Source organism: Parasteatoda tepidariorum, chromosome 9 (assembly GCF_043381705.1).
Source record: "Parasteatoda tepidariorum isolate YZ-2023 chromosome 9, CAS_Ptep_4.0, whole genome shotgun sequence".
Lineage (NCBI taxonomy): Eukaryota > Metazoa > Arthropoda > Arachnida > Araneae > Theridiidae > Parasteatoda > Parasteatoda tepidariorum.
The window spans coordinates 67,895,213-67,922,871 of record NC_092212.1 but is presented as its reverse complement, the minus strand read 5'-3'; the positions used below and the strand labels follow the sequence as shown (position 1 = coordinate 67,922,871).

Below are 27,659 nucleotides of genomic sequence, written 5' to 3'. Positions count from 1 at the left end.
GAATGTTTCTGCAAGCATCAATAATAAAAAAATAATTGCTGACTGGTCATTTTAGGCGAGATTTGGCTCCGTTAACGGATCCCCTTCACAAAATAGACCCTTCACGGCATAGTTAATCGTCAAAAATTAAAATGTCCAAAAGGAATTCTTTTTCGTAGGAGTCAATGATGTGTTTAATTAATTATTTTAAAGCTAATAGGGTGCTTCGCTTCTGTTTCAAAACTAAAACTACTACATGTTTCTGTCTCAAAACTAAAACGACTACATGTTTCTGTCTCGAAACTAAAAATAAACATAGCTTTTGTGTTTGGTTCTTTACTAAATAAGGACCTTATTTTCAAACATTCACAAAACGATGAATAGAATTTTCACGATTTCACAAAAATACAACTAAAAGTCTGGTAATACCACTCTGAACCCTTTGCTATCAGAGTACTTTAAAATTCTGTTTGAGCTAACATAAGCACTAAATACTTAATACACTATTTTTTTGTCTATAATTTTTTTTAATGTAAAATTCTTAAAATAATGTGGTTACTAATTATTAAATTATGAAAATTTTTAATTTGAGTGGTGACTGTTTAAAGCACCTTAGAGACGACGTAGGAATGCAAAGGGTTATTAATCTGAAAAACGTATATGTTCTCATATTTCTGATTGGCTATTCACTCTGTTAATGTTAAGATCTGGCTATGTGTGATTATTTTAATAGATTTTTGCTGTATAAAAGATTTCATTCCAATGTCTTCAGCGAGTTTTGACTTTATTATCGATAGATTAATATTTATTTGAAGAAACAAAATAAGAAACAAGACTTATATAATGAAATTATATCTAGGATAATTAATATATTAGTGCCTTTTTTTTTTCTAACTTAGGTAAACCTTTTTCAGGTATCCTTGTAATTTTCCTCTTATTTCTGTTTTGTTCTTACATCTGTGTCAATTTATAACTTCACTAATTTTGTTACATTGGTTTCGTAATAACTACTGTATTTGGCGCAGTATGATTGCTTTCGGCTGCCAAAGAAAAGAATTATATATTTATTTAATTCAGGGGTCTGCTTAGAAGAAATTTGGGTCCGTTAACGGACCCTTCACAAAATATCTTTTTATAAAAACGGACCCTTCACAAAATATCTTTTTATAAAAACGGACCCTTCGCAAAATAATTTATCTTTTTATCGAACCCTTCACAAATTTGTTTATCTTCATTATTGTTTTGTTAATCGAATAAACCCTTCCCAGTAGGGGGGGGGGGGAGAAAGACAGATGTAAACGAACTAAATTTTGTGTCTTCGGCAGACGCTTCTTCCTTTATTCGTCCGAAATGAATATTCTGCGTTCAGCAGTATAGGCTAAATACCAAATATTTGTATGTTGCATCGCTAATTTAGTAGCTGCAATTACTGTTTATTTTTTAAAGTTTAATTTTTTAACTATAATTTTATAGTGTTTAGCATAATCTTGCATGTCTTAACAATTTAAAATCTCCCTGAAAAAGCTTTTTTGCAATAACGGACCCATATTTGCACAAATTCACAAAAGCGGACCCTGGTTGGAAGAATGTGACTTAACGTTTATTTTATATTCACAAATTACGAGTAAGTTTTTCACAATTTTACAAACACGGACCTTTCACGGAATATCTGGACAGACCCCTGGTTAATTAATTATATGTTCAGCATTATATAATCTTATCATATTAAAAAGTATTATACATTCAGTCGCCAAACTAGGAAGAAAAATATTTATTTTTAAGAAATCAACGTAATGCTTATATTAATTCACAATTAATAGTAAAAAAAAAAAAAATACACCTCCGTCCTAATTCAAAACACTTTCTTTAGATGTTACTTCAAAAAATGTAAAGAAATACACAAGAAAAAGAAAAAAAAAACTCGAATAAAAGCTAAGAAATCTCAACTTCCTAACCAGGAGGGGATAGGGGAGTGAATTTAATATCTTTTTAATTATTGTACTATTTGCATATTCGGACCATTAAATAATATTAAACCGAAACTCATACTTGAATTTGCTTTTTTTTTAAAAAAGTTTTTTAGGGTAATTTAAAAATATTGTTATGTATATGGGAGACTAACCTAGCTGTAATGATATGTATTTAACAAAAAGCATGTTTCGCATCTTAGTGAAATTCGAATTTACTTTTAATGAACCGGATTTTAATGAACGAACTAATATCATTTTCTCTACCGTAATTAGAAATTTGTAGTGATGCACGATGGGAAAGCCATTGACCTCTTAAGCGACCCCTGGTGTCAAGCCCGTATAATTCTCACTTTTCAATGTCGGCGACTATCTAATTAAGCGTGAGCTAGATTTTCTCTCTCCTATCTTATTTTAATCTTTTTTTTTTTTTTTTTATTCTTACTATTTAATCCATCGCTTAGTTTCTCAGCGGTGTTTTCCAAATTGAAGGGTAACAGAATTAACAAATGTTCGGATAGATTTATCTCATTCTTTTGAGATATAAAAGTGCTCAGAGCATTTTGATGAGAACAGGTGTTGTCTGCAATCAAATTCTAGGCTATCATTGGTGAATATATGTATAGAAAGTGCAAGCAGTTTGCTAAGAGAAATTATTTGTAAAAAACAAATGTATCGCTAGAAATATTAAAATGTCGTAACTTATTAATTTTGAATCTGAATTTCGAACATAGACATTTTAATTTTAATATTTTATTTTTTAATAACGAAAAAATGTGGCTTTTTTAAAGGATCTTTTGCTTTCATCAGTTTTCTTATTTTAAAAAAATATCTTTTATAAAAATTGTGATAAAAAGGCTTCAAGCATTTTGATAAAAGCTGGTGTTGCGCGTTAAAAAAAAAAAGGAATAACTTTTGATCTAATTATCGGATTTTAATATAAGCAGTTTACTAAGAGAAATTATTTCTAAAAAAACAAAGGTATCGCTGGAAAAATTAAAATTGTATAACTTATTAATTTTAGATCTGAATTTCAAACATACACATTTTAATTTTTTATTTCATTTTTTAGTAACGAAAAAAATGTGGCTTTTTTTAAAGGATTTTTTGCTCTTATCAGTTTTCTTATTTAAAAAATATATATTTTATAGAAATTATAAAAGATAAAGAGGCTTAAAGTGTTATGATAAAAGCTGGTGTTGCGCGTAAAAAAAAGAAGAAATAACTTTTGATCTAATTATCGGATTTTCATATAAGCAGTTTACTAAGAGAAATTATTTCTAAGAAACAAATGTATCTCTAGAAAAATTAAAATTGTATAACTTATTAATTTTGTATCTGAATTTCAAACATACACATTTGAATTTTTTATTTCATTTTCTAATAACGAAACAAATGTGGCTTTTTTAAAGGATTTTTTGCTCTCATCAGTCTTATTAAAAAAAAAAATCTTTTGTAAAAATTGATCGTGATAAGAAGGCTTCAAGTGTTTAGATAAAAGCTGGTGTTACGCGTAAAAAGAGGAATAACTTTTGATCTAATCATCGGATTTTCATATACTAGGACTCAATCTTAATGGTTCGAGAAAGTGACCTCAAATATGTTAATTATTTAGTACAGACGATATTACATGCTGTGAAATCAGACATAAAAACGTACTTTCTCTGAATAAACCCAACTTTTTTCTGACGGATTTGGAATAGGGGTCGGATCACATGCTGGGAAATCTGGTCCCAATAATCTAAGTCAGAGCGCTTGAAAGTTAAGGGAACTTAACGGTACTTTTACGTTTTGCATGTACGAGAATGTTTTAAAGCGAATTGAAAAAATTGTGCACAAATCATCATAAAGTTCGTTAACTTTCAACAAATTTTTTTTTTATCCAATTTATTTATTTTTTCCTTATTTTATTATATATTTTTCAATTTTTTTTAATTATCGAAAATTTTTTAAAATGCAAAATATAAAAATTTTTACATCATTTTGAAGAATATAAGAAATCGAATTTTTTAAATACCTGAACAGTATTATTTTGTGACTTGTTGTGGTTTCTAAAATCGCAAAAAAAAAAACACTTTTTTTTGTTTTTCGTTTTTTTTTTGTTTTTGTTTTTTGTCTAGGTTGGAGTAAAATAATAATTAGTCGGGGGAGAAAAATGGAAAAATTTTGATAATTATATGTTAGTCTCTTTTCGAAGATTGAATTCTGTAAAAAATCTTTTTATTTTAAAATTTCGAAATTTAAACGTTACGAAACCTGTCAATTAATTCCTAAACTGAATTTTTCTGTTGATCTTGGAAGGGTTTTGGGTTCGAAATTTTTTCGAAATGTCTGTTTTTGGAAATCAAAATTTTAACAAGTTAACGATAATATATCGAATATCGATAAAATATCGAAATGAACTATAATAGTAGTTTCATTTTGATATTTTGTAACTATGGAAATAATTGATTGACCGTAAATATACTATTGAACAGGGGCGGATCTACTTAAGAGCTTTATGGGCTGCAGCCCAGGGCCCCGTGGATACAAAGGGCCCCAGTCCCCACTGAAATTAATAGGTGATATTTTGAATTAAAAAAATATCTAACATTAAAGAAAAAACTATTATAAGGTTGGCAACCCTGAGATCAATCAACATATGTATGTGCGCATTTATCGAACTGAACGGGGAATTCCCCGTCGCTTGTTTTTGGTCAGTGTATTTTTTCGCGTCTATATTACGGGGAACTTCCTGCCGCGCCACTAACGCCCGACGTAATTCTGTTTTTTTCCCGCACTTCTGTTCTCGTCGTCAAAGTGACAAACTTGTTTATAAATGATAAGTTAAAAGTTACAAAGACTGACCTTTCTTATTTTACTTATAATTGAAAGTACATAATCAGTATAAGAAAAGATTTTCTGTTCTTAGTTGGTAAGTAAAAAGAATTATAAATCATGTTTTTTTGTTTTTGTTTTTAATGTATTTTTTCAATACTAAATGAACTTTTTAATCCATTTTTAATGACAATTTGTGAATTACTGCACTCATTACAAAGTAATGTGACATGAAGAACAATATTACATCGATTATCTCGTTCCCTGTTTATTACCAGAAAATTATCAAGTTCATTGTTTATTTTCAGAAAAATATCAGTCTTATTTTACAATATGTCTGTTAGAAAATATGAAAGGGAATCTGAGAAAGGGAAATTACAGCTAGATCGAGAAAAAGAAAGAAAGAAATGTGCAGAAATTGAAACTTTTTTCAAATTAGAACATAAAACTAAGAATAAAATAGCTATAAATTTATTAGCAAGCGAAAAGGAAGGGATCTTATCCAAAGAGAATCTATTTGAAGGGAGCAGAATATAGCAACACCAGGAAGAAAATACATGTGATGAAAATGTGCAAAGTCTTGACTACCAGCAACCCTCTGAACCCACTGAAAACTATAGTGGTGTTCAGCAAGAGGAAGGTAATACCGAGGCGGAAAGAAATTTAGAGAATATTAAGATTGAGTTTGAGAAATATGACAACGTGGGCCTGTGGCCAGAATTGTTAAATAATGATTTTATTAATGACGTCCTCTCACATGAACTTCAGACTTTCGAAATAAAGATCCGAAAAATATATATTCAGCTGCAATAAAGAAATACAAAGAACAAAACAGAACATTTTTAAATAGGTATTTTATTAAGAAAATGAAAAATGGTCAATCACTGGAAAGATCTTTGTTATGTTATTCAATCAGGGTTGGTACTGTTTTTTGTTTGACTTGCAAACTTTTTTCTAAAATCTCTTCTCAATACATAACCGGATTTTCTGATAGGAAACACATAGGAACTTGTTTAGAAAATCATGAAAGTTCTAATGAGCATAAGAAATCAATGTTAGTGTGGTTGACACGAAAGGAAAATAGATCTGTTTTAGACAAGCAGCTTCAGAAGCAATTAAGAAAAGAAACAGAATATTATCACAATGTCCTAAAACGGGTCATTGCAGTGGTCAAATTTTTAAGTATAAGGGGCTTAGCATTTAGAGGTTCCGAGGAAGTATTCGGTTCTCCACATAACGGTAATTTTATGGGTCCTCTGGAGCTATTGGCAGAGTTCGATCAATTCATTCGTGAACAGATTGAACAACGAGAGCTGCGACCAAAACCGATAATATCGTACTTATCAAAAACAGTATATGAGGAAATAATTGAGATTATGGGCCGACAGATAATTAAACAAATTATAACTCAAATAAATAACGGCGACACAAAGTATTATTCAATTGCGATGGATTCTACTCCAGATCTATCTCACAATGATCAACTTGCTATTGTATTACGATACTGTTTTCAGGGAAAAGTGTATGGATGATGTGTATCCATCATTAAAATTGGTAGTCATACTGGCTTACATTTATTTAATATTCTACAAGACTTTATAGAAACAAATGGACTACTACTGGATAATTGTAGAGGACAATCTCATGAAACGCTGCCAATATGGTGGGTCACTACATTGGTGCTCAAGTACTACTAAAACAAAAAAATAAATCTGCGGATTATGTGCCGAAATTGTGAACTTTTTTGGAGTAGCACAAAGAAAATAGGTTTTCTTTTCTACTTCGACCCATAGGTGGGAACTGTTAAATCGTGAAACAAAACTCAAATTTACGATAAAAAGTTTAAGCCAGACCAGATGGTCTTGTCACTGTGATACTGCTAAAGCTTTGAAAAATAATTATGATAACATTATGAAAATTTTCGAAAGTTTCGGCGAAAATGAGGATGAGAAAGTTGCTTTCCGGAAAGAGGCACGAAATTTATTCAATAAAATGGCGAAACTCGATACTGCAATTTTGATTATTTTTCGGGAAGAAATTTTGGGGAGATTTGGAATACAAAGCCCTGGTTTAGATATTTGTGAAGGCAACAAGTTAATTGTGTCATCAAAAAACTTCGTGAACAACATAAGGCGCCAATCAGAAGCTAAAATAATACGAAGAGAAAACTAAAAAATTAAGTACTAGTGTGGGAGTAGACTACAATGACATAAACAAGAGACGCATTACTCCAAAATTTTCAGATAAGTCTGCAGATAAATTCTCAGTATACAGCGCAGAAAAATTTAAAAGAGGCACGCTAAACGTTGCGTTGGATAAGTTGATTATGGATTTAAATAAAAGGAGCCAAGTCTATGAGATGTATAGCAAGACATTCAAATTTTTAATGGATTTGCAAGACAAAAATATGGAAAACATAGATCTGGAAAGTGTACATAATATTGTTGATTATTATCCAGATGACGTAGACGAGCATTTAGTGAATGAGTGATGAACTTACAATGTGATGAGCAAATAAAGGAATTTGCAGCACAAAAATGCAGAAAGGTTGCTTATTCATATAACATATATTGCTTATTCATATAACATAACTACACATAACCTGTCAATTTCTTTTGAAATAATGTTGCACAGTTGCTGTTTGTATACACAAATAAAAATACAGTTTTTTTTGACAAAATGGCTATTAGGGTCTCTAAGTAGTTTCAGCCCAGGGCCCCTTAAATTCACGATCCGCCCATGCTATTGAACATAAATATCCTAGGTCTCAAATTCTGACCTTCTGTTTTTCATGAATAAATACAAATAATTAAAATAAATTACATTCTGATATTTCATATCGTTCATCGGGTCGTGTTGATAAAATGAGATTCCTCATCAAGTCCCCAAGCGCATTAAAGGTCGAACCAGCTGGAAACGGCTAGTCAAGTATGAAAAAAAAAATACTTTCTACTTTACTTAAATAATAATAAAAAAATATCTTTCAGGAATTCTCTTTTACGAATTAGATATTTCTTTTAAAATTAGGAAACAGTAATGGCTTTGAGCTAAAAAATCGAAAATATTCAAGTATACTTAAGGAGGGTAAAAAAACTGAAGTGTTTTTTGTGAAGGGTTTCTCTATCTATCTGTCCTTATGTTAAGTTTTAGCACTTCTTCACGATAGGCCCTGCCTGAAGGGCCTCAAACCACATCAATCCTCTTGTTTTGTGAGAAATGAATGACCTTTTATTTTCATTATTTGCTTAATAATCCACTCTTTTTTTTTCCTCTCCATAAAATTGAGTTCTCCCCCCCTCGAAAGGATGTTATGTTTCGATTTCGTATTTTTATAAACTCTCTTACGCTTTTTTATTTCTTAATTAACCGTTACAGATGTGGTTTTAAAAGTGCTATGACTAAACAAGTTCCTGTACATAAAAAGGAAATGTTACACATCTGTAGATTTCAATGAATACTTCTTTAGGATTAATGGAAAATTAAGAAGAAAAAATAGTATAATATTTTTTTTCGTAAGATCTTATCGAAGTGCATCTCTCCTTTTCAGTTTCTTCTTTCGATTTTCTGTATCTGGGGAATTGTCCTTCCATCGAAAAGTACTGACTTTGAAATAACTTACTGAATATCTTGTGTATTGGATACATATTTTATACTGTCATGGCATGTCTACTAAGAAAATTTTTTAGTAGATAATTTTACCCACGGATTTGCCCGAAATGGATTTGCATATGGAAAAATTTTATAATTAAATAAAGAAATTTTTAGTAAATAATTTTACCCACCCATTTCACCCACGGATAATTTTAGCTACGGCCAATCCGTGGCTAAAATTATTTACTAAAAATTTCTTTATTAATTTGTACAATTTTTGTATTGGATACATATTTTATACTGTTATGGCATGGCATGTCACAAATTTTTATGCTTGTCATGTTACATGTGTTTTTAAATGTGCTATGACTAAACAGCTGCCTGTAAAGAAAAATGAATTATCATACATCTGTAGATTTAAACGAACACTTCTTTAGGATTAATGGAAAATTAAGAAAAAAACAAAATTAACATTAAACTTGTAAATTTTTTCATTTTTTTTTTTTCGTAATGAAGATCTTTTCGAAGTGCATCTCATCTTCCTCTTCAGCTTCAGTTTTTTCTTTCGATTTTCTGTTATCGGGGGAATTGTCCTTCCATCGAAAAGTACTGACTTTGAAATAACTTAATAAATATCTTTTGTATTGCCATGCCATGTCAGAATAAAATATGCATCCTTGTCACAAATTTTTATGCATGTCATGTTACTTGTATTTGTAAATGTGTTATGAATAAACTTCGTGTAAAGAAACAGGAATTGTCATACATCTGTAGATTCCAATGAACACTTCTTTAGGATTAATGGAAAATTAAAATAATAAAAAATCTACATTAAACTTGTACATTTCGTTTTTAATTTTTTTTCTTTTTTTTTCGTAAGGAAGATCTTATCGAAGTGCATCTTTTCGCTTCAGTTTCTTCTTTCGATTTTCAGTTATCCGGAGAATTTTCCTTCCATTGAAAGAACTGACTTTGAAAAGACCCTACTAAATATCTTTTTCATTACATACACATTATATAATGCCGTGGTATATCAAGCTCCAAATTTTTATCGATAACTATGCTAATTGGGTACTTTTGCACTTCAAGAATACCTCCCATACCCACACATGTGATCTATGACTTCAACGCCAGCTAATCTGTATCAACAAAATAGCGTATTAAAGTTGAGCTAAGTTTCTCTACATTGCTAGAATGTTAATTAAAGATAACTTAATTAAATGCAGAGCCATATAGTACATCGAATTAGTTGAAGTATAATACTTTCTCATTTACTTCTTTTACTTAATTTAGATTTATTATTTGTTTATGTATTTTATTGTAATCATGATATATTTTTTGTTATGCGTACCTGGCAACTTCTGTGCATAATTAGTTCGTTTGTTCCACGTGGCTTCGTGCCTGTCTTTGTTTTAAGTCTCTGTTTAAATATATCGTGAAAGAATTGAAATCTTTGAGAAAGAATCTTTGTGAAAGAATTTAGAATGTGCCACTCAACAGAATTGATACGTTTCGGGCTCGGCTTACTCGAAATAGAATGGAAAGAACAGTTGCTAACGTAAACAAATGCCACGTTTCAACAACCAATCAGGATTGAGATACCCACACTGATTGAGATACTACGTCATTTGCAGGTATCCCATTGTTTTGTTTTCAAATTTAAATTCCAAAATGAATGATTGAAAACAATGTTTCAAGTTTCCTGGACAAGATGTCCGGAAATTCATTAGTCATAGTAATAAGTTTTTCATGCCAATTTTTATTGATTTATAAGGCATTTAATATGAGGATATGTTTGGGTTAGCATTAGATCGAGTAAAAAATCTCGCGGATCATGAGTTAGTCCCCTTGGCCGTCGGGCTAACCGTGGGAGGTTTTCATGGTTTTCCTCTCCGTGTAACGCAAAGGCGGGTAGTTCCAACAAAAAGTCTTTTAAAGGCAAATTTCTCCCAATGCTTGATTCAGGAGTTAATTCCCTTATCTTCTGGATTAGATTGGAAACTTACAAGACTACGGAGTTGAACATTGGCAGGGGTCTGTTTAGAAGAAATTTGGGTCCGTTAACGGACCCTTCACAAAATATCTTTCCATATAAACGGACCCTTCACAAAATATTTTAACTTAAAAACGGACCCTTCACAAAATGATTTTTCTTTTAATCGGACCCTTCACAAATTTGTTTATCTTCATTATTATTTTGTTAATCGAATAAACCCTTTCCAGGGCAGAAAACAAGAAAGATGGATGTAAACGAATTAAGTTTTGTCTTCGGCAGACGATTCTTCCATTATTCGTCCGAAATGAATATTCTGCGTTCAGCAGTATAGGCTAAATACCAAATATTTGTATGTTGCATCTCTAATTTAGAAGCAGCAATTGTTGTTTATTTTTTAAAATTTAATTTTTTTAATTATAATTTTACAGTGTTGAGCATTATCATGTATGTCTTTACAATTTAAAAACTCCTTGAAAAAGTTTCTTGTTGTTGCAATAACGGACCCTATTTGCACAAATTCATAAAGGCGGACCCTGATTGAAAGAATGTGAGTAATTTTTTCACAATTTCACGAAAAACGGACCTTTCACAAAATGTCTGGACAGACCCCTGATTGATAGTAGTCATAAACCCAAGTATTGGGTCGGCTGCTCAGCGAGGGATATAAAATATAGGTTCGTTTCAAAGCGTAGAGACTTAATATATTTTTTTTATATGTAAAAGAACTGGGACTCATAATCTTATGATGCACATTTTAGATATCAGAGTCTGTTGCTCAAAATGGGAAATTGCACAACCAGGAAATGATTCAACAATGCTCAAATACGATTGTGAAAAATGCCTGTCTTTTCATATTGTGCATAATTTTTAATAACCTTGAACTATCAGCTGTCACACTGTCTTGTTCTTTTTGTTGGCAGTATTTTATTGCGCAAATGACACCCAAGGGAGTTTTAATAAAGTAAATTGATTACATAGACATGCTCCATTGAAATATAATTGATACACTGAATAGTTTTTAGACTTCGAAACCCTAAATAATGAACCTTCTTTCGGCGCAACCCAAACTTTATAAATTAAGTTCATTAACAGGGGTCTGTTTAGAAGAAATTTGGGTCCGTTAACGGACCCTTCATAAAATATCTTTTCATAAAAACAGACCCTTCACAAAATATTTAAACTTAAAAACGGAGCCTTCACAAAAAAATTTAATCTTTTAATCGGACCCTTCACAAATAGTTTATCTTCGTTATTGTTTTGTTAATCGAATAAACCCTTCCCAGGAAGGGGGGGGGGGAGAAAGACAGATGTAAACGAACTAAATTTTGCCTTCGGCAGACGCTTCTTCCTTTATTCGTCCGAAATGAATATTCTGCATTCGCTATATAGGCTAAATACCAAATATTTATATGTAGCATCGCTAATTTAGTAGCTGCAATTGCTGTTTATTTTTATAAATTTAATTTTTTTAATTATAATTTCACAGTGTTGAGCATAATCTTGTATGTCTTTACAATTTAAAAACTCCTCGAAAAAGTTTTTTTGCAATAGCGGACCCTATTTGCACAAATTCTCAAAAACGGACCCTGGTTTAAAGAATGTCACTTAACCTTTATTTTATATTCACAAATTACGAGTAATTTTTTTACAATTTTACAAAAACGGACCTTTCACAAAATGTCTGGACAGACCCCTGATTAAGGTAATTGTGGTAAGGTAATTATAATCTATTGAAGACTATTTTTAAAATATTTAAGCAGAGAAAGGAAAATTTTTCATTGTCTTATCATTAATCTTTAATTAGGTTTTATGACCGACAGTTAACTTAGCAGTCCTTGTGCCATCTCTAGTGCAGTTATTAATTTGTTATTGGTACCTGTGCATAAATTATGAATTGTAGGTTTGATCTAAATATAATCGGAGTTTTCAAAACTAATCACAGGTTGTGAAAAGTACTAACTCGCGGAACCCTTGCGTTCACTATTTGGACTCTTGCGTTTGCGTTCACGGAACACGGTTTGGGAAACCGCTGATATAGATTGTTGGAGGGAGAACACTGGTATAGTTAAAATAATAATATGAACTTATTAGTTTTTGCAGTAGTTTATGTTTATTTAATTTTGCCAAAAACGAACTTTTTAAACATCCCTGGGGTATTTGAAAAATTCCAAGAAACGTAAACAGGGTAATCTTCCAGTATCGTCAAGGTACCGTGCACTGCACGTGACCGATAGGTCCAGTGTTTTCTTTTGTTTTATCTCTCTCCTTGTTGTATCTTCATGATTATCTTATCTAGATACCTCAAGGCTCATTGTTCAAGAATGATCGTCCATCGCGATATTATCAAAAGGACGTGGCAAAATTTCCGAATAGAGATGTCTTTGTCTGCGATAATGATCTTTACAATACTTGTTTGTGGAAATTGCGACAAGTGTTCTGAGTTTTTCATTAAGTAGTTACAAGTTTTCGCATTTGAAACTATTTGCAATTAGCTAAGAGTATCGACTAGACTCTGACATCTATGCATAGTTGTTTTGACTACGGATTTATAAAAATCACTAGAAATTGCTATTATTTTTAAAAAAAATATATATTATTAAATTTGAGTACAACCCCCTTAAAGCTTTCGCAATATACAAGAGAACCAACACTCTTTGGTGTTAGGAGGAAATTTCTATTCAGACAAGTAATAATTCACTATAAAAGAAAAGCAATTATTCACTTGTTCACTTTTAAATTAATTATGAAATAACGAGCTTTTTACATATTTCTGTACTTAATAGAGTTGTCTCATTGCAGTCTGTCTGTTTTGTAGACGTTTTCATTGGCTGAAAAGTCACATGGTACTAACCTGCTTTCATTACTTTTTTTTTTGGTTATCATCAACATAAAATTAAAGTCATTAAGTTATTGTTTACCTATTAACAATTTTGCATCCCTTGTTTAAAGGTATTTACCTGTAATATTTATTTTTCATATTCTACTTTGCTATTAAGTTTTTGATTTTGATTGTTTTTTAAATTAAGAGTATAAAACTATGACTTATTATAACGTATTTCAATGATATTACATTGATTCGCTTAATTTTAAAATTTGAATCTGTGTCTAAACGTTTTGCAATTTGTATTACTTTTTGATGTAAATTACATTAGTATGCTATTATAACTTACAGTTAATAATAGGCAACAATGCAATGATGTAAAAGACATGGATAATGCATGAACAAATCATTAAGCAAATGATTACCGAGCAAAATTAGTTGTGTTCATTAATAGGGCTTAATAGAATTATAGAAGGGAAATGTTTGTAAGTGGGAAGCGGACACAGTTCTGTTTTGAACAAATATGAGTGAATATTTTCATAATAAAAAGAATTAGAAGTAAAAGAAAACTTATGGAAACACTGTAAGATATTTCGATTAAAGTAACTAATTGACTAAATTAGTTAATTGACAAACATAAATTAATTGCGTAGCCGTTTGATATACCCTATTCAGTGAGTGTTACCTTTTGTACGATTTTAATGTAATTACTGGCGTTACATAATAATTTTAATAATGAATGATACGTCTAAATATGATACAATTTACCAATATATATNTATATATATATATAATCTTTTCATATAAACGGATCCTTCACAAATTTCTTTATCTTCATTATTGTTTTGTTAATCGACTAAACCCTTCTCAGGAGAAAAAAAAAGAAAGATGGATGTAAACGAATTAAGTTTTGTCTTCGGCAGACTCTTCTTCCTTTATTCGTCCTAAATGAATATTCTGCTTTCAGCATTATAGGCTGAATACCATATATTTGTATGTTGCATCTCTAATTTAATAGCAGCAATTGCTGTTTATTTTTGAAAATTTAATTTCTTTTATTATAAATTTACAGCGTTGCGCAAATCTTGTATGTCTTTAAAATTTAAAAACTCCTTGAAAACGTTTTTTGCAATAACAGGACCTTATTTGCACACATTAGCAGGACCCTGGTTGAAAGAATGTGATTTAACGTTTATTTTAAATTCGCAAATTACGAGCAATCTTTTCACAATTTTACAAAAACGGACCTTTCACAAAATGTCTGGACAGTCAGTCCCCTGTATATACTTTTATTATCGACGACACCTAGCCGTAACCGTGGGAAAAATTCCGTTATCGAAAGGAAAAGTCAAAGAATTTATCAAACTCTTTTCTAGTTGCCAATAAGTCTAGCACCGAAGAGAATTTCCCATTAATAATGAATTCTTTTTCGTTATCTTCTCTTGACACCGCAGATTGTTTTCCTTTTTATAGACAGATAAATTTATTTATTTGCTAAAAATGTTTTTTTTTTTTTATATAAACTCTGATTGCTGTATTTTGGATAATAAGGCTCCTATGCTATTGTTTGAAGAATGTAAATATTAAGTAGACAATTGTTGGTTTCACTTTGTATTTTGAATTTCGTTTTTTCTACTTTGTATTATTACAAAAGGTAACAGGGGAAGTTGAGTTTCTATATCAGTAATATATATATATATATATATAGTATAGGCAGTAATATATGTATACTAGAGGGCTGCGCCCCCTGCTCGCTAACGCTCGCCAATCCCCGAAAATTACTATGCAATCTTATATGGTTTGCTTCGTAAACCAAGCTCGCTTCGCTCGCTACTAACTTAGGTACATTGCAAATACACAAAATTCTAAGAATTCAAAACAACCATTCAAATCCATATAACTTTTTTTAAAAAAAAATTACATCATTTTAGTAAATACTAAGTCATTAAAATTAATTTAAATTCAAATAAATGACATGTAATTCGTTAAACCTATTAGAAATGTGCTATAGTATAAAATCTAAAAGCATAACAGCACGACTGAGACTCATTTTTCAATGATTAACTAATAACAATAATAAAGCAAATAAATTCGTGATATAAATCAAAAATTGTCAAATAAATTCGTAATATATAAATTCGTGAAAAAAAGCGCTCTCGACAAAATACTAAAATAGAGATCTATCGACAAAGACTACTCACTTCTGCCTAGCTTAATAGTATGAGATTGCCGCAGCTGATAATGCTCTCTGGTTATTTCAGTTTCCGTTTTTAAAAGCGCTATATGTTGAGCCACCTCTGCTAGATTTGGCATGTGACATTTTTAGTGGTAATCATTGGTCGATTTTCTAGCTTTGCCATTCGGGGAGTTGTAATGAGGTTTTTTTTTGTCGCCGTGAAAGAGAAATATACATATAGATGGTAATAATAAAGTACTTTGGGGAAAGTAATTGATTCACAGGGGTCTGTTTAGAAGAAATTTGGGTCCGTTAACGGACCCTTCACAAAATAACTTTTCATAAAAACGGACCCTTCACAAAATATTTTAACTTAAAAACGGACCCTTCACAAAATGATTTTTCTTTTAATCGGACCCTTCACAAATTTGTTTATCTTCATTATTATTTTGTTAATCGAATAAACCCTTTCCAGGGCAGAAAACAAGAAAGATGGATGTAAACGAATTAAGTTTTGTCTTCGGCAGACGATTCTTCCATTATTCGTCCGAAATTAATATTCTGCGTTCAGCAGTATAGGCTAAATACCAAATATTTGTATGTTGCATCTCTAATTTAGAAGCAGCAATTGTTGTTTATTTTTTAAAATTTAATTTTTTTAATTATAATTTTACAGTGTTGAGCATAATCTTGTATGTCTTTACAATTTAAAAACTCCTTGAAAAAGTTTTTTTTTGCAATAACGGACCCTATTTGCACAAATTCATAAAAACGGACCCTGGTTGAAAGAATGTGAGTAATTTTTTCACAATTTCACGAAAAACGGACCTTTCACAAAATGTCTGGACAGACCCCTGATTCAATCCTTTTCTCACCTTAACAAGGCTTTAAAATTCCTGAATTTTAAATCCTGAATCACAACTGCTCGTATGTTCTGAAATATGAAAGAAATTCCGACAAAAAAGTAGTTTCTTGATATTTATGTTTCGCATTCCAAAATAATATTTCTAAAACTGAACATTTTCTTTCAACACATTGTAGAAACCGCGATAAACCTCATAAAAGGTACCCCACTTTTCATATTTATCCTTAAAAATATTAACTTTTAATCCTAACCTGACCTTGTATGTGTCACATCAATTCCATCTTAAGGCACCAAGTGAGAGCAAGACAGTCTTCTTTTCTTAATTTTTTTTTTTTAATTTTTTTTATTTATTTTGCTCTCTTGCAATCGCGTGACGATCGCCATTTGGGATTCTATGCCTAGTGTCTTTAAAAAGAAAAAAAAAAGCCTAATAACCTAACTGATGGCTAATTCTTTGTTCCGAAAAATGAAATTATAGCTGTCAGTGTGTGAGAAGAGTGAATAAGCCTTCGAGGACTGCTTAACTCGTTTGAAATCCGAACTGGTTATCAATTTCAGTATTTTGCTTAATGGGAAATGCAATTTCTTGAACCCCTTTGCTCATACTTGTGTAATTGAATAAGTTTTGCATCAATTGTGCACTTAATGGAAAAGCCTAATTGCGGCTGATGCAGAATTAAATCTTTTCTATGCCTTACCTGTGTGACAGGGGATTGATATTAATGTCCAGAGTTGAACGGAACATAATTATACTTTTAAGTCTGTAATGAACTGTAGCCTGGCCCTTCTTGTTGAATTTTTATTTTATAATGGATTCAACAAATTACGATCCAATAATTAAGGATTAATTATTGGATTGTAAATTAGCGTCTTCGTATAATTTGCGGGGTGCCTTGCTTCCAATTAAATGAACGTTTAACATGGCTCCGGTTCTAATGTTTTCTGTTCAGTCCAGAAAAACATGTTTTTCTAAGATGCTTAAAGTTATGAATTAACACTAGATTGCCCAATGAAGTCATTTTGATTGCTTTTTAATTTCAATTAGAAAAACAACGATGTATAATCAGGGGTCTGTTTAGAAGAAATTTGGGTCCGTTAACGGACCCTTCACAAAATATTTTTTCATAAAAACGGACCCTTCACAAAATGATTTTTCTTTTAATCGGACCCTTCACAAATTTGTTTATCTTCATTATTATTTTGTTAATCGAATAAACCCTTTCCAGGGCAGAAAACAAGAAAGATGGATGTAAACGAATTAAGTTTTGTCTTCGGCAGACGATTCTTCCATTATTCGTCCGAAATTAATAAGCAGTATAGGCTAAATACCAGATATTTGTATTGTATGTTGCATCTCTAATTTAGAAGCAGCAATTGTTGTTTATTTTTGAAAATTTAATTTTTTTAATTATAATTTTACAGTGTTGAGCATAATCTTGTATATCTTAACAATTTAAAAACTACTTGAAAAAGTGTTTTTTTGCAATAACGGACCCTATTTGCACGAATTCATAAAAGCGGACCCTGGTTGAAAGAATGTGAGTAATTTTTTCACAATTTCACGAAAAACGGACCTTTCACAAAATGTCTGGACAGACCCCTGATAATAATGACACAACTTCTTAGAATTTTGTGACTTTTTGTACAACATATAATTTTTTTATTGTTAATATTTACTAATAACTTGTTATATAACTGTAAATAATATAAAAAATATTAAAAATTCATTTTAAACAAATTTTTTTGCACATTATTCTTTCACAATGCAGTCATTTTGACTGCGTTTGGGCAATATAGGTATATATACTAAGTTTCAGTCTTTCTAGCTGTTAAAGACGCCATTAGCTCCTTTTTTCAAGAGAAAAGTTTTCCGAGAGTTCGTTTTCTTGTTTAAGGTTTCGTTTTCGACTTAGCGATAAAATATTTTGTGGAGAATTAGTTTAAATGATGAAGATTTTATACAGGGAAATTTTACGAGAAAAAGCAAGCAAGCAATGTTTTTCAACGATAGTTTTAAAATTATAAATTAACGACTACGTTTTTGGAAAAGAAAGGTTTATGAAGGATATGTCTTTATAATAAAATATTTTGTGAAGATTTCGATTTGCGAAAGTTTTTATGCAGGATCCGTAACGGAACAATAATTTCTCCTAATATGCTTATAGTTCAGCTATGGAACCATAATTTCTCCTGAAATGCTTACAGTTCAGTTATGGAACCATAATTTCTCCTAAAATGCTGATAGTTCAGTTACGGAACCATAATTTCTCCTGAAATGCTGATAGTTCAGTTATGGAACCATAATTTCTCCTGAAATGCTGATAGTTCAGTTATGGAACCATAATTTCTCCTGAAATGCTTATAGTTCAGTTATGGAACTATAATTTCTCCTGAAATGCTGATAGTTCAGTTATGGAACCATAATTTCTCCTGAAATGCTGATAGTTCAGTTATGGAACCATAATTTCTCCTGAAATGCTGATAGTTCAGTTATGGAACCATAATTTCTCCTGAAATGCTGATAGTTCAGTTATGGAACCATAATTTCTCCTGAAATGCTGATAGTTCAGTTATGGAACCATAATTTCTCCTGAAATGCTGATAGTTCAGTTATGGAACCATNAATCGTCTGCCGAAGACAAAACTTAATTCGTTTACATCCATCTTTCTTGTTTTCTGCCCTGGAAAGGGTTTATTCGATTAACAAAATAATAATGAAGATAAACAAATTTGTGAAGGGTCCGATTAAAAGAAAAATCATTTTGTGAAGGGTCCGTTTTTAAGTTAAAATATTTTGTGAAGGGTCCGTTTTTATGAAAAGATATTTTGTGAAGGGTCCGTTAACGGACCCAAATTTCTTCTAAACAGACCCCTGGTTATGGAACCATAATTTCTCCTGAAATGCTGATAGTTCAGTTATGGAATCATAATTTCTCCTGAAATGCTGATACCTCTGACTTATTTAAAGCGCTTCAGATTTACTCCATAAATTCTGCATTAACCTTAAAAAAAAAATCCAATTGCAAACATTTAAGTTTGTCAATTGGATTTTTTTTAAGGTTTGTGTGTCTTTTAAAAGGTAATAAATCTGTGTAATATTTAAATTATAAAATGTTAAGAAAAATTTTTTAACGTAAAGAAACAGTTCGATTTTAAGTTGAAAGGTTGCTAGTTTTAATTCTAACCACCTAAACCTCAGGATAGCCCTGAGTGGTAGGGCGTTGGGCCCATGTCCAGCTGGCCTAAGACCCCCGTGTTTTAAAATGTGACTGGTGCAAGGTAAAGTCTGTCGGGGTGACTAAGACCTCCAAGTTCCCATAACAAACCAATACCTTTGGAGATACTGAACTGAAGACTGGTAGTTCTCTGGTTCAGGTCAAAATTGCGATCTGTGTGATGAATGAATTTTTTTAATGGGCCAGCCCTTTAATACGGGTTGTGCCGTGTGTGTGTGGCTGAAGTCGTATTCTTGGTCGTAGACGGCGCCTCTGAAAAAATAAGAACCTCACCATCTGCCTTAAATTAGCTTGGTTTAAACAAGCAGGCTTGCTGGTATTTCGCAAGTGGCATTAGAAACAACAACAAATCCAAGAAAAAGTTTATTATCTTTGTTTTGAAACCGTCTCCCACATTTTTCCTTCTTTGAAAGAATAACTTAAACTTGCCATAAAAAGAAAATTATCCTGTTCCGTAATAGTTAATGAAGTAGTAAAATTTATCATAAATGTTCAAAACTTCATTTTAAAAGCAGCTACTACTTTCAAGGTTAAGTAAATGCCTGTTAGGAGCAAACGTGGGAAGATGTTTTAGAAAAAAATACCAGCTTTGGCAGTTGGTCTGTTATCATTTATTTGTCTAAAAGACTTCTTACTCTTTTAAAATGCTATCTTTGATTATTTCATTTCCTAATTTAGTAGTCCTTTTTCTTCTTTTTGTTTATCCATCTTATTATGAACGTGAATTTTTCGTGTTTGAATTATGTTTGTTTAGAAAACAGTTTCTCATTCATCAAAGCTAGTTTTATCAATGAAATTATTTTTTGAAAATAGCTGAAATTTCAATGAATCAATGAAAATTTCAAAATAGTTGAAAATATGCTTTTTATGATACATTTGTCTTATGTTTAATTTTAAGCTGAAGATCTTTAAAGATTTCTTTCATTTTCTAGAATTTAATAATTCATGAATTATTTTTGCACTAAAAAGCTTTATAACACTAATATGCTAACTAAGGTAAACAACGTTTAAGAGCACAAAAATATTATTATAATAATATTCATTATTATTATTATAATAAATAATTATACAAAAGTATTATTATAAATTATTAATATAATAATATTTTTGTTCTCTTAAACGTTGTTTACCTTAGTTTGTATTTTAGCACAAAGGTCGCCCTTTGTGTTGTACTAATATGCTAATATGTAAAAATGTAAAGTAACGACAATGCTAACAATTTTATTTTTTATAACCGTTGTTGAACAGCTGACCCAAATCTGAGTTTAGGACTATCAATATTCAACTCTGTAGCATAGTATATTTGACCGCAATCGAGAAAATTCCTGGATCACCCTTTGGGACAAACTAGCCTTCATGGAGAACTTTTTGATAGAACTCAGTCGCATTTGCGTTGCTCGGAGAAGAAAACCACGGACACTTCCCACTGTTAGCAAGACGGCATGGGGATTTTAACCCTTTATAGATATTTTATATCAGCACTGTGGCCGGCGCTAGCCGGGAACAGAATTCGAATAGACCGGCCAACGCTGGGATTGAACCTGGTTCACCTACGCTAAAAAATTGTATAAAATGAGGTACTGATACTTGTCTTCTGAATTGATTTCAAAATTGTAAGAATATCGAAATGGACTGCCTCAAATTCAACCTATAGATAAATTAGGAATTAAAATAACTGTCAATTATAAGATTTAAAATATAAATAACCCCTTAAAAACTGAAATTTATTCTACAGATATACATATCTTCCATTCCATTTATCGTTCCCTTTTAGTTTAATTTCCGATTAAATATTGCTCCTGAGTTTATCTCACCAGGGCTCCGTCCAGACATTCTGTGAAAGGTCCGGTTTTTGTGAAAAAATTACTCACATTCTTTCAACCAGGGTCCTGCTTTTATGAACTTGTGCAAATAGGGTCCGATTATAGCAAAACCTTTTTAAAGGAGTTTTTAAATTGTAAAGACATAATGATTATACTCAGCACTGTAAAATTATAATAAAAAAAATTAAATTTTCAAACCTAAACAGCAATTGCTGCTTCTAAATTAGAGATGCAACATACAAATATTTCGTATTTAGCCTATACTGCTGAACGTAGAATATTCATTTCGGACGAATAACGGAAGAATCGTCTGCCGAAGACAAAACTTACTTCGTTTACATCCATCTTTCTTGTTTTCTGCCCTGGGAAGGGTTTATTCGATTAACAAAACAATAATGAAGATAAACAAATTTGTGAAGGGTCCGATTAAAAGAAAAATTATTTTGTGAAGAGTCCGTTTTTAAGTTAAAATATTTTGTGAAGGGTCCGTTTTTATAAAAAGATATTTTGTGAAGGGTCCGTTAACGGACCCAAATTTCTTCTATACAGACCCCTGTTCACCCCGTGACTTTTTACATTTAGTACGTTAACAGTTGTGCTTTGCGCAGTATAAGCGCTTCCAACTCTTGTCATTTAACTATCTCAATTATACATAAACATCTAGGATTTTAATATGAGATTGATTAGTGGAATCGGCATTTATATCTAATTAATTTTAATGCAGTTTAATCGTAAATTATTTAAATCATTATAGGCGTTGAAAAATTATTAATGTGCTAATTTTGATTCTATATGTTTTCTCGCCACTCTGTCGATATCGGTAAAACTCTAATATTGTATTTCGATTGATATTCAAGTTCACATTTCACGATAATCTATTTTTAAAAGTGCGAAATCAGGACAAACTTGTTTACGACAAATACACGACAATACGAACGTAATTGAATGTTTCATCATGACAACAACTCAATTTTAAATGAAGTGCACCATTGATGTCTTAACACAAAATTCTCCAATTTTTTTTCTTCAAAAGGTGCTTTCATTGGTGTATAACGGAGGCTCGGCAGGGCTGCCTAGTCGGTGGATTATGGGCAGGTACAAAGAAATCCCTCTATACCTCCCGCATAGCTGTTGGCAGACGATACAAAGGAATGCGTGTGAGTGAGATCTTTCCTTTTGTAGAAATGGAGTTTTTTCTTGAACTTTCCGAACAATAACTGAAAAGACCCTCTATTGTTGGTTGAAAATGAAATCTTGGCGGGGTACAAAGCATTGGTGCTGATGCGGGATAGGGTGACAAGATCTTAGGCGGAGATAAAGTGTGCGATTATAAATGAAATTAAAGAAGCTGGTTGAATTTGGGTTGAGATTTCCTTTCGGTTTCTTACTCTTTATAAATAATTTATATGATCGGAGATGGCCCAGGGAATAGAGCGTTCGCCATTCAATGAGGTGAACTCGGATCGAATCCCAGCGATGGCTGTTTTTATTTATTTAATTTTTTTTAAACACTTATTAACAGCTGTGAATGAGTTAGAATATAAAGGAAAAAGAATAGTTTGGAAATATTTATAGAAAAGAATGAAATTAATTAATTATTTAGTCAATTAACAGTTTTAAAATTATATTTTGTAAGATAGTTGAATCCATAGGTCTGCAACGGATTTCTGTACTACTTAATGCCGTATACCTAAATTAAATTGAATAAAATAAGCTGACATCTGCTTTAAAAAAAAAAAAATTCTTTTCAACTGTTAGAATGGTTCTTGGAGAAAAATAATTATTTATTCTTGAATTATTTAATTTTATTTTGGATTTTAAAATTCGACGGAGAATTACTTATGTACGAATAAGAAAATAAATAATTATTGAAATTATTTTTTTAAACTCTATGTTGTTTTGCTTTCATTCAATAATTTCATAAAAATAACCGAAGCATTAAATAAATTTAATAACATTAAATAAATAATATTAATAAATATTAAGTAATTAAGTGTGGTGTATTAAACTTTTCAAGAATACCTATTTTATTTTATATCCCTCGTTGAACAGCCAATTAAATATTTAAGTTTACAACTACTAATGTTTAACTCCGTAGCCTGTAATTTCGAACCCAATCCAGAAGACAAGAGAACTTGTGAACCAAGTATTGATGGAACTAACCCTCATTTGCGTACACGAAAAATAAAACCACGAAAATCTTCCACGGTTAGCCTGACGTCAAGGGGACCCATGACCCGTTTACCACTGAGGATATTTTATGTCAGCATTGTGGTCGGTGCGGAATCCGTATCACCAGCCATCACTGGAATTCGAACCCGGTTCACCTGATTGAAAGGCGAACGCTCTATCCTCTGAGCTATCACGACCAGGGGTCTGTTTAGAAGAAATTTGGGTCCGTTAACGGACCCTTCACAAAATAACTTTTCATAAAAACGGACCCTTCACAAAATATTTTAACTTAAAAACGGACCCTTCACAAAATATTTTAACTTAAAAACGGACCCTTCACAAAATGATTTTTCTTTTAATCGGACCCTTCACAAATTTGTTTATCTTCATTATTATTTTGTTAATCGAATAAACCCTTTCCAGGGCAGAAAACAAGAAAGATGGATGTAAACGAATTAAGTTTTGTCTTCGGCAGACGATTCTTCCATTATTCGTCCGAAATTAATATTCTGCGTTCAGCAGTATAGGCTAAATACCAAATATTTGTATGTTGCATCTCTAATTTAGAAGGAGCAATTATTGTTTATTTTTTAAAATTTAATTTTTTTAATTACAATTTTACAGTGTTGAATTTTACAGTGTTACAATTTTACAATCTTGTATGTCTATACAATTTAAAAACTCCTTGAAATTTTTTTTTTTGCAATAACGGACCCTATTTGCACAAATTTATAAAAGCGGACCCTGGTTGAAAGAATGTGAGTAATTTTTTCACAATTTCACGAAAAACGGACCTTTCACAAAATGTCTGGACAGACCCCTGACGACTCTACCGAATGCCATTAAGGCTCAAGAATATCTATTTTTTTAAAATACGTAGCCTTAACCCACGGAACTCCTGTGAGTTTTCCACGGAACTCCTTTTGAGAACCGCTGGTGTAGAAGATAGAAAGATCGGTACCAGCTCAGGTACTGACCACTATCTAAATTACGTGGCACTCCTATCATGGCAATTAAAAGATAAAGCTCCAGGGCTAGATGTTTTGCCGTGGCTGGGTGCTCCAAGCGAGTTAAAAGTTTATAGTAGAGACAAATAATATTAGCAATATTGAATGATATTTTTGGCAATCTTTTGATGCGAGTTAAAATAAACTAGGCAAAAATCTGTGACAAATAATGTTGAACGAAATCTTTGGCAGATGATACAGCATGTCCATGAAAGGTCCTCTTCAAAAAAAAAAAAAAAAAAAAAAAAAACTTGTTGACCCAATCGAAACAACTACGCCCGAGTGTGCCGGGTGGGAAAATATTGTCCCTTTCAAAGGGCCTCTTACTTTTTATTTCCGCCCACTAACTGTGAAAGTTTTGAATTGAATGTAGTGATTTGTAAGGAAAAAATTTTTTTTTAGCACTTGGAAACTGCTTATGTACACTACAAAGCAAAATAATATTATACAACAATAATCAATTGTAAATGGGCATCATATTGAACAGATTTTAACAAACGCGTCTGCAATAAAAATTGTGTGTTCTATAAGTGTTTTAAGGGTACTTATTATTTAACTGCATGATTCGGTTTTATATTAAAAGTTTGTGTAGTTTTAAGTAGAATTTTAGATTATTTTTGCCAGCTGTTAGAAAGTGCAACAAATGTATGCGTTTTTTAAAATTTTTTTATATAAATTAGTGAGTTACCTTGTGGCAGAAATTTTTCTGGCTTTCTGCGACAAAACTCTCTAGCACTAATATAATAACTATATTTTGAATTCTCTTTTTCACAGTGAGAAAAATAAAACTATTACATGCAATTAATTCCACTTCAAACATATAAATACAAACACTCACCTTATAATTTTTTCAAAGAAACAATGTGTTGCAGAGATAGTAACAAATTAAAATTTTTTTCTAGAGAAGTCTATTTGAACAGGTAATCCAAAACATTGCTAGATGACTTCCTATAGTTTGGCAGTAAGCTATTGTTACCAATCAATCTAAAGGAAAACTTACAAATTCTTATTTTTAATCAATATATATGAAATGTTCCTTCACTGGTTGGTTTAACCTATAATAACATTTAAAATAAGGTATTTATTTTAATTTTCTAGTAGAGGATAGTCTACTTTACTCGTCTGTCAATTAATACTAATAATATTTTGGATTTTTTGTTAGTTAAAAATAGTTAAGAAAAAAATTTTACAATTGATCCCACTCTCCCCTACTTTTCAAGGGAAAATTTCTCAAACAAGTCTGTAGCTTATAATATATAGAAAAATATTTTGCCACCGCACGAGAAGAAATTATTTGTCGGTTTCCTTCGTCGCCTAGCAACAAATAGAACTTTTTTGATAAAAATTTTCATGAGCAACCCGTAAAAACTGACTTTATAATAGCTTACTGACCCGTAAGCTATTTATTACCAATCAATCTAAAGAAAAACTTTCAAATTCTTATTTTTAAACAATATACTATATGAAATGTTCCTTCACTGGGTAGTATTCCTCCACTGGTTGGTTTACCCTATATTAATAATTACCTGTATTAATTATCTGTATTCAGGGGTTTGTTAAGAAGAAATTTGGGTCCGTTAACGGCCCCTTCACAAAATATCTTTTCATAATAACGGCCCCTTCACAAAATATCTTTTCATAAAAACGGACCCTTCACAAAATATTTTAACTTAAAAACGGCTCTTCACAAATTTGTTCATCTTCATTATTGTTTCGTTAATCGATTGACACTTCCCAGGAAGAAAGACAGATGTAAAGAAACTAAATTTTGTCTTCCGCAGACACTTCTTCCTTTATTCGTCCGAAATTAATATTCTGCGTTCAGCTGTATAGACTTAAAAGCAGCAATTGTTGTTTATTTTTTTAAATTTAATTTTTTTAATTATAATTTTACAGTGTTGAGCATAATCTTGTATGTCTTTACAATTTAAAAACTCCTTGAAAAAGTTTTTTTGCAATAACGGACCCTATTTGCACACATTCGTAAGAGCGGACCCTGGTTGAAAGAATGTGAGTAATTTTTTCACAATTTCACGAAAAACGGACCTTTCACAAAATGTCTGGACAGACCCCTGATATTATGGTAAAGAAACTGGAAGAGTTGGCAGGTTTGCCAGCTATTTATGTCTATCACACTATATTATTATTTACCTATATTATGTTAAATAAACCATAGATAGTTGACGTGGCGTAAAGTCCAGAAAATACCACATTATTTGTTCTCAATGTAAATTTACTTCCTCAAATAGACGGTGAACGAGCTGTTCAATGTTCTTTTTAATCGTGTTTTAACATTATTATCGCATTTGAATACTGTTTTGAAAAGACAAATGCTCAATATTTTGATTTGTTGGCAATTGTGCCACAAAAAAATGTGTAAACTTATCCATTTTTTATTCCACGTCGGCTTACAATCCCTATGAGAACAATGACAATTCTGCCAACACCACTTCCTCGAGATTCACTGCGATAGGTCACGATCTGCGGATATATATATATATAAAAAGAACGAATTCATAAGTCTAAGCTCTACCTTTTGTAGGCGGCAATATTTCTGCAAGGTATTGGCGATGTAAGGTGAAGTCGTAGGCGAAATGTGGGTGACGATTATTATACAGAAGACACGGACAGTTTTCGCGACTGTCGTCAACAAACTTATCGTTCGAAACAGCCCACAGAATATACACTTAAGCGATCGTTCCCCTTCGATTTGTTTATAAAATTATGTAGTTTTATTATTGGAAGTCTATAAACATCCAGTAGAAGAAAACTACCGGTTCCACTTTAGTTTAACTGAACAAGGGCCACTCCCTGCATTGTTGGCGGTAATTGAGTATTATGCACTTCATATCTGAATGATATTCATACTTTTCTTTTTCGAACAATGTAATTTTATTTCGCCAATATGTTCTTTGTAGGTAGCCTTACCCTTTTGAGAATTCGTAATTGCAAATTAAGTGCATTTTAGTTATGGATTGCTTGAGTTTATTATTCATATTTATAAAGCTATATCGTTATATATACTAAGCTCAATTGCAAATAATTGCTTTATTAAATGAATAAATAAAATAATGGTAAAGGACGTTATTACCGATAAAATATCCAACAAACTTTAATCAAAAATGCAAGGATAATAATAATTATCGATAACTTTCTTTTGTGTGGTTTTTAACAATTTTTAAACTCTTGAATCTATATATATATATATA

At 31.3% G+C, this 27,659-nt stretch overlaps 1 protein-coding gene across 3 annotated transcripts in view; it reads left to right on the top strand.

The window, feature by feature from the left end:
- Window positions 1-27,659, top strand: part of LOC107437956 (semaphorin-5A) — a 276,806-nt gene that overhangs the window by 197,025 nt on the left and 52,122 nt on the right. Inside the window, exon 2 of one of the 3 annotated variants that reach the window (XM_043039560.2) lies at window positions 22,305-22,428. The exons of the other annotated variants lie outside the window; for them this stretch is intronic. The gene's annotated coding sequence lies outside the window, so the exon portion shown is untranslated. The remainder of the gene's footprint in view (window positions 1-22,304; window positions 22,429-27,659) is intronic. 3 annotated transcript variants of the gene reach the window in all.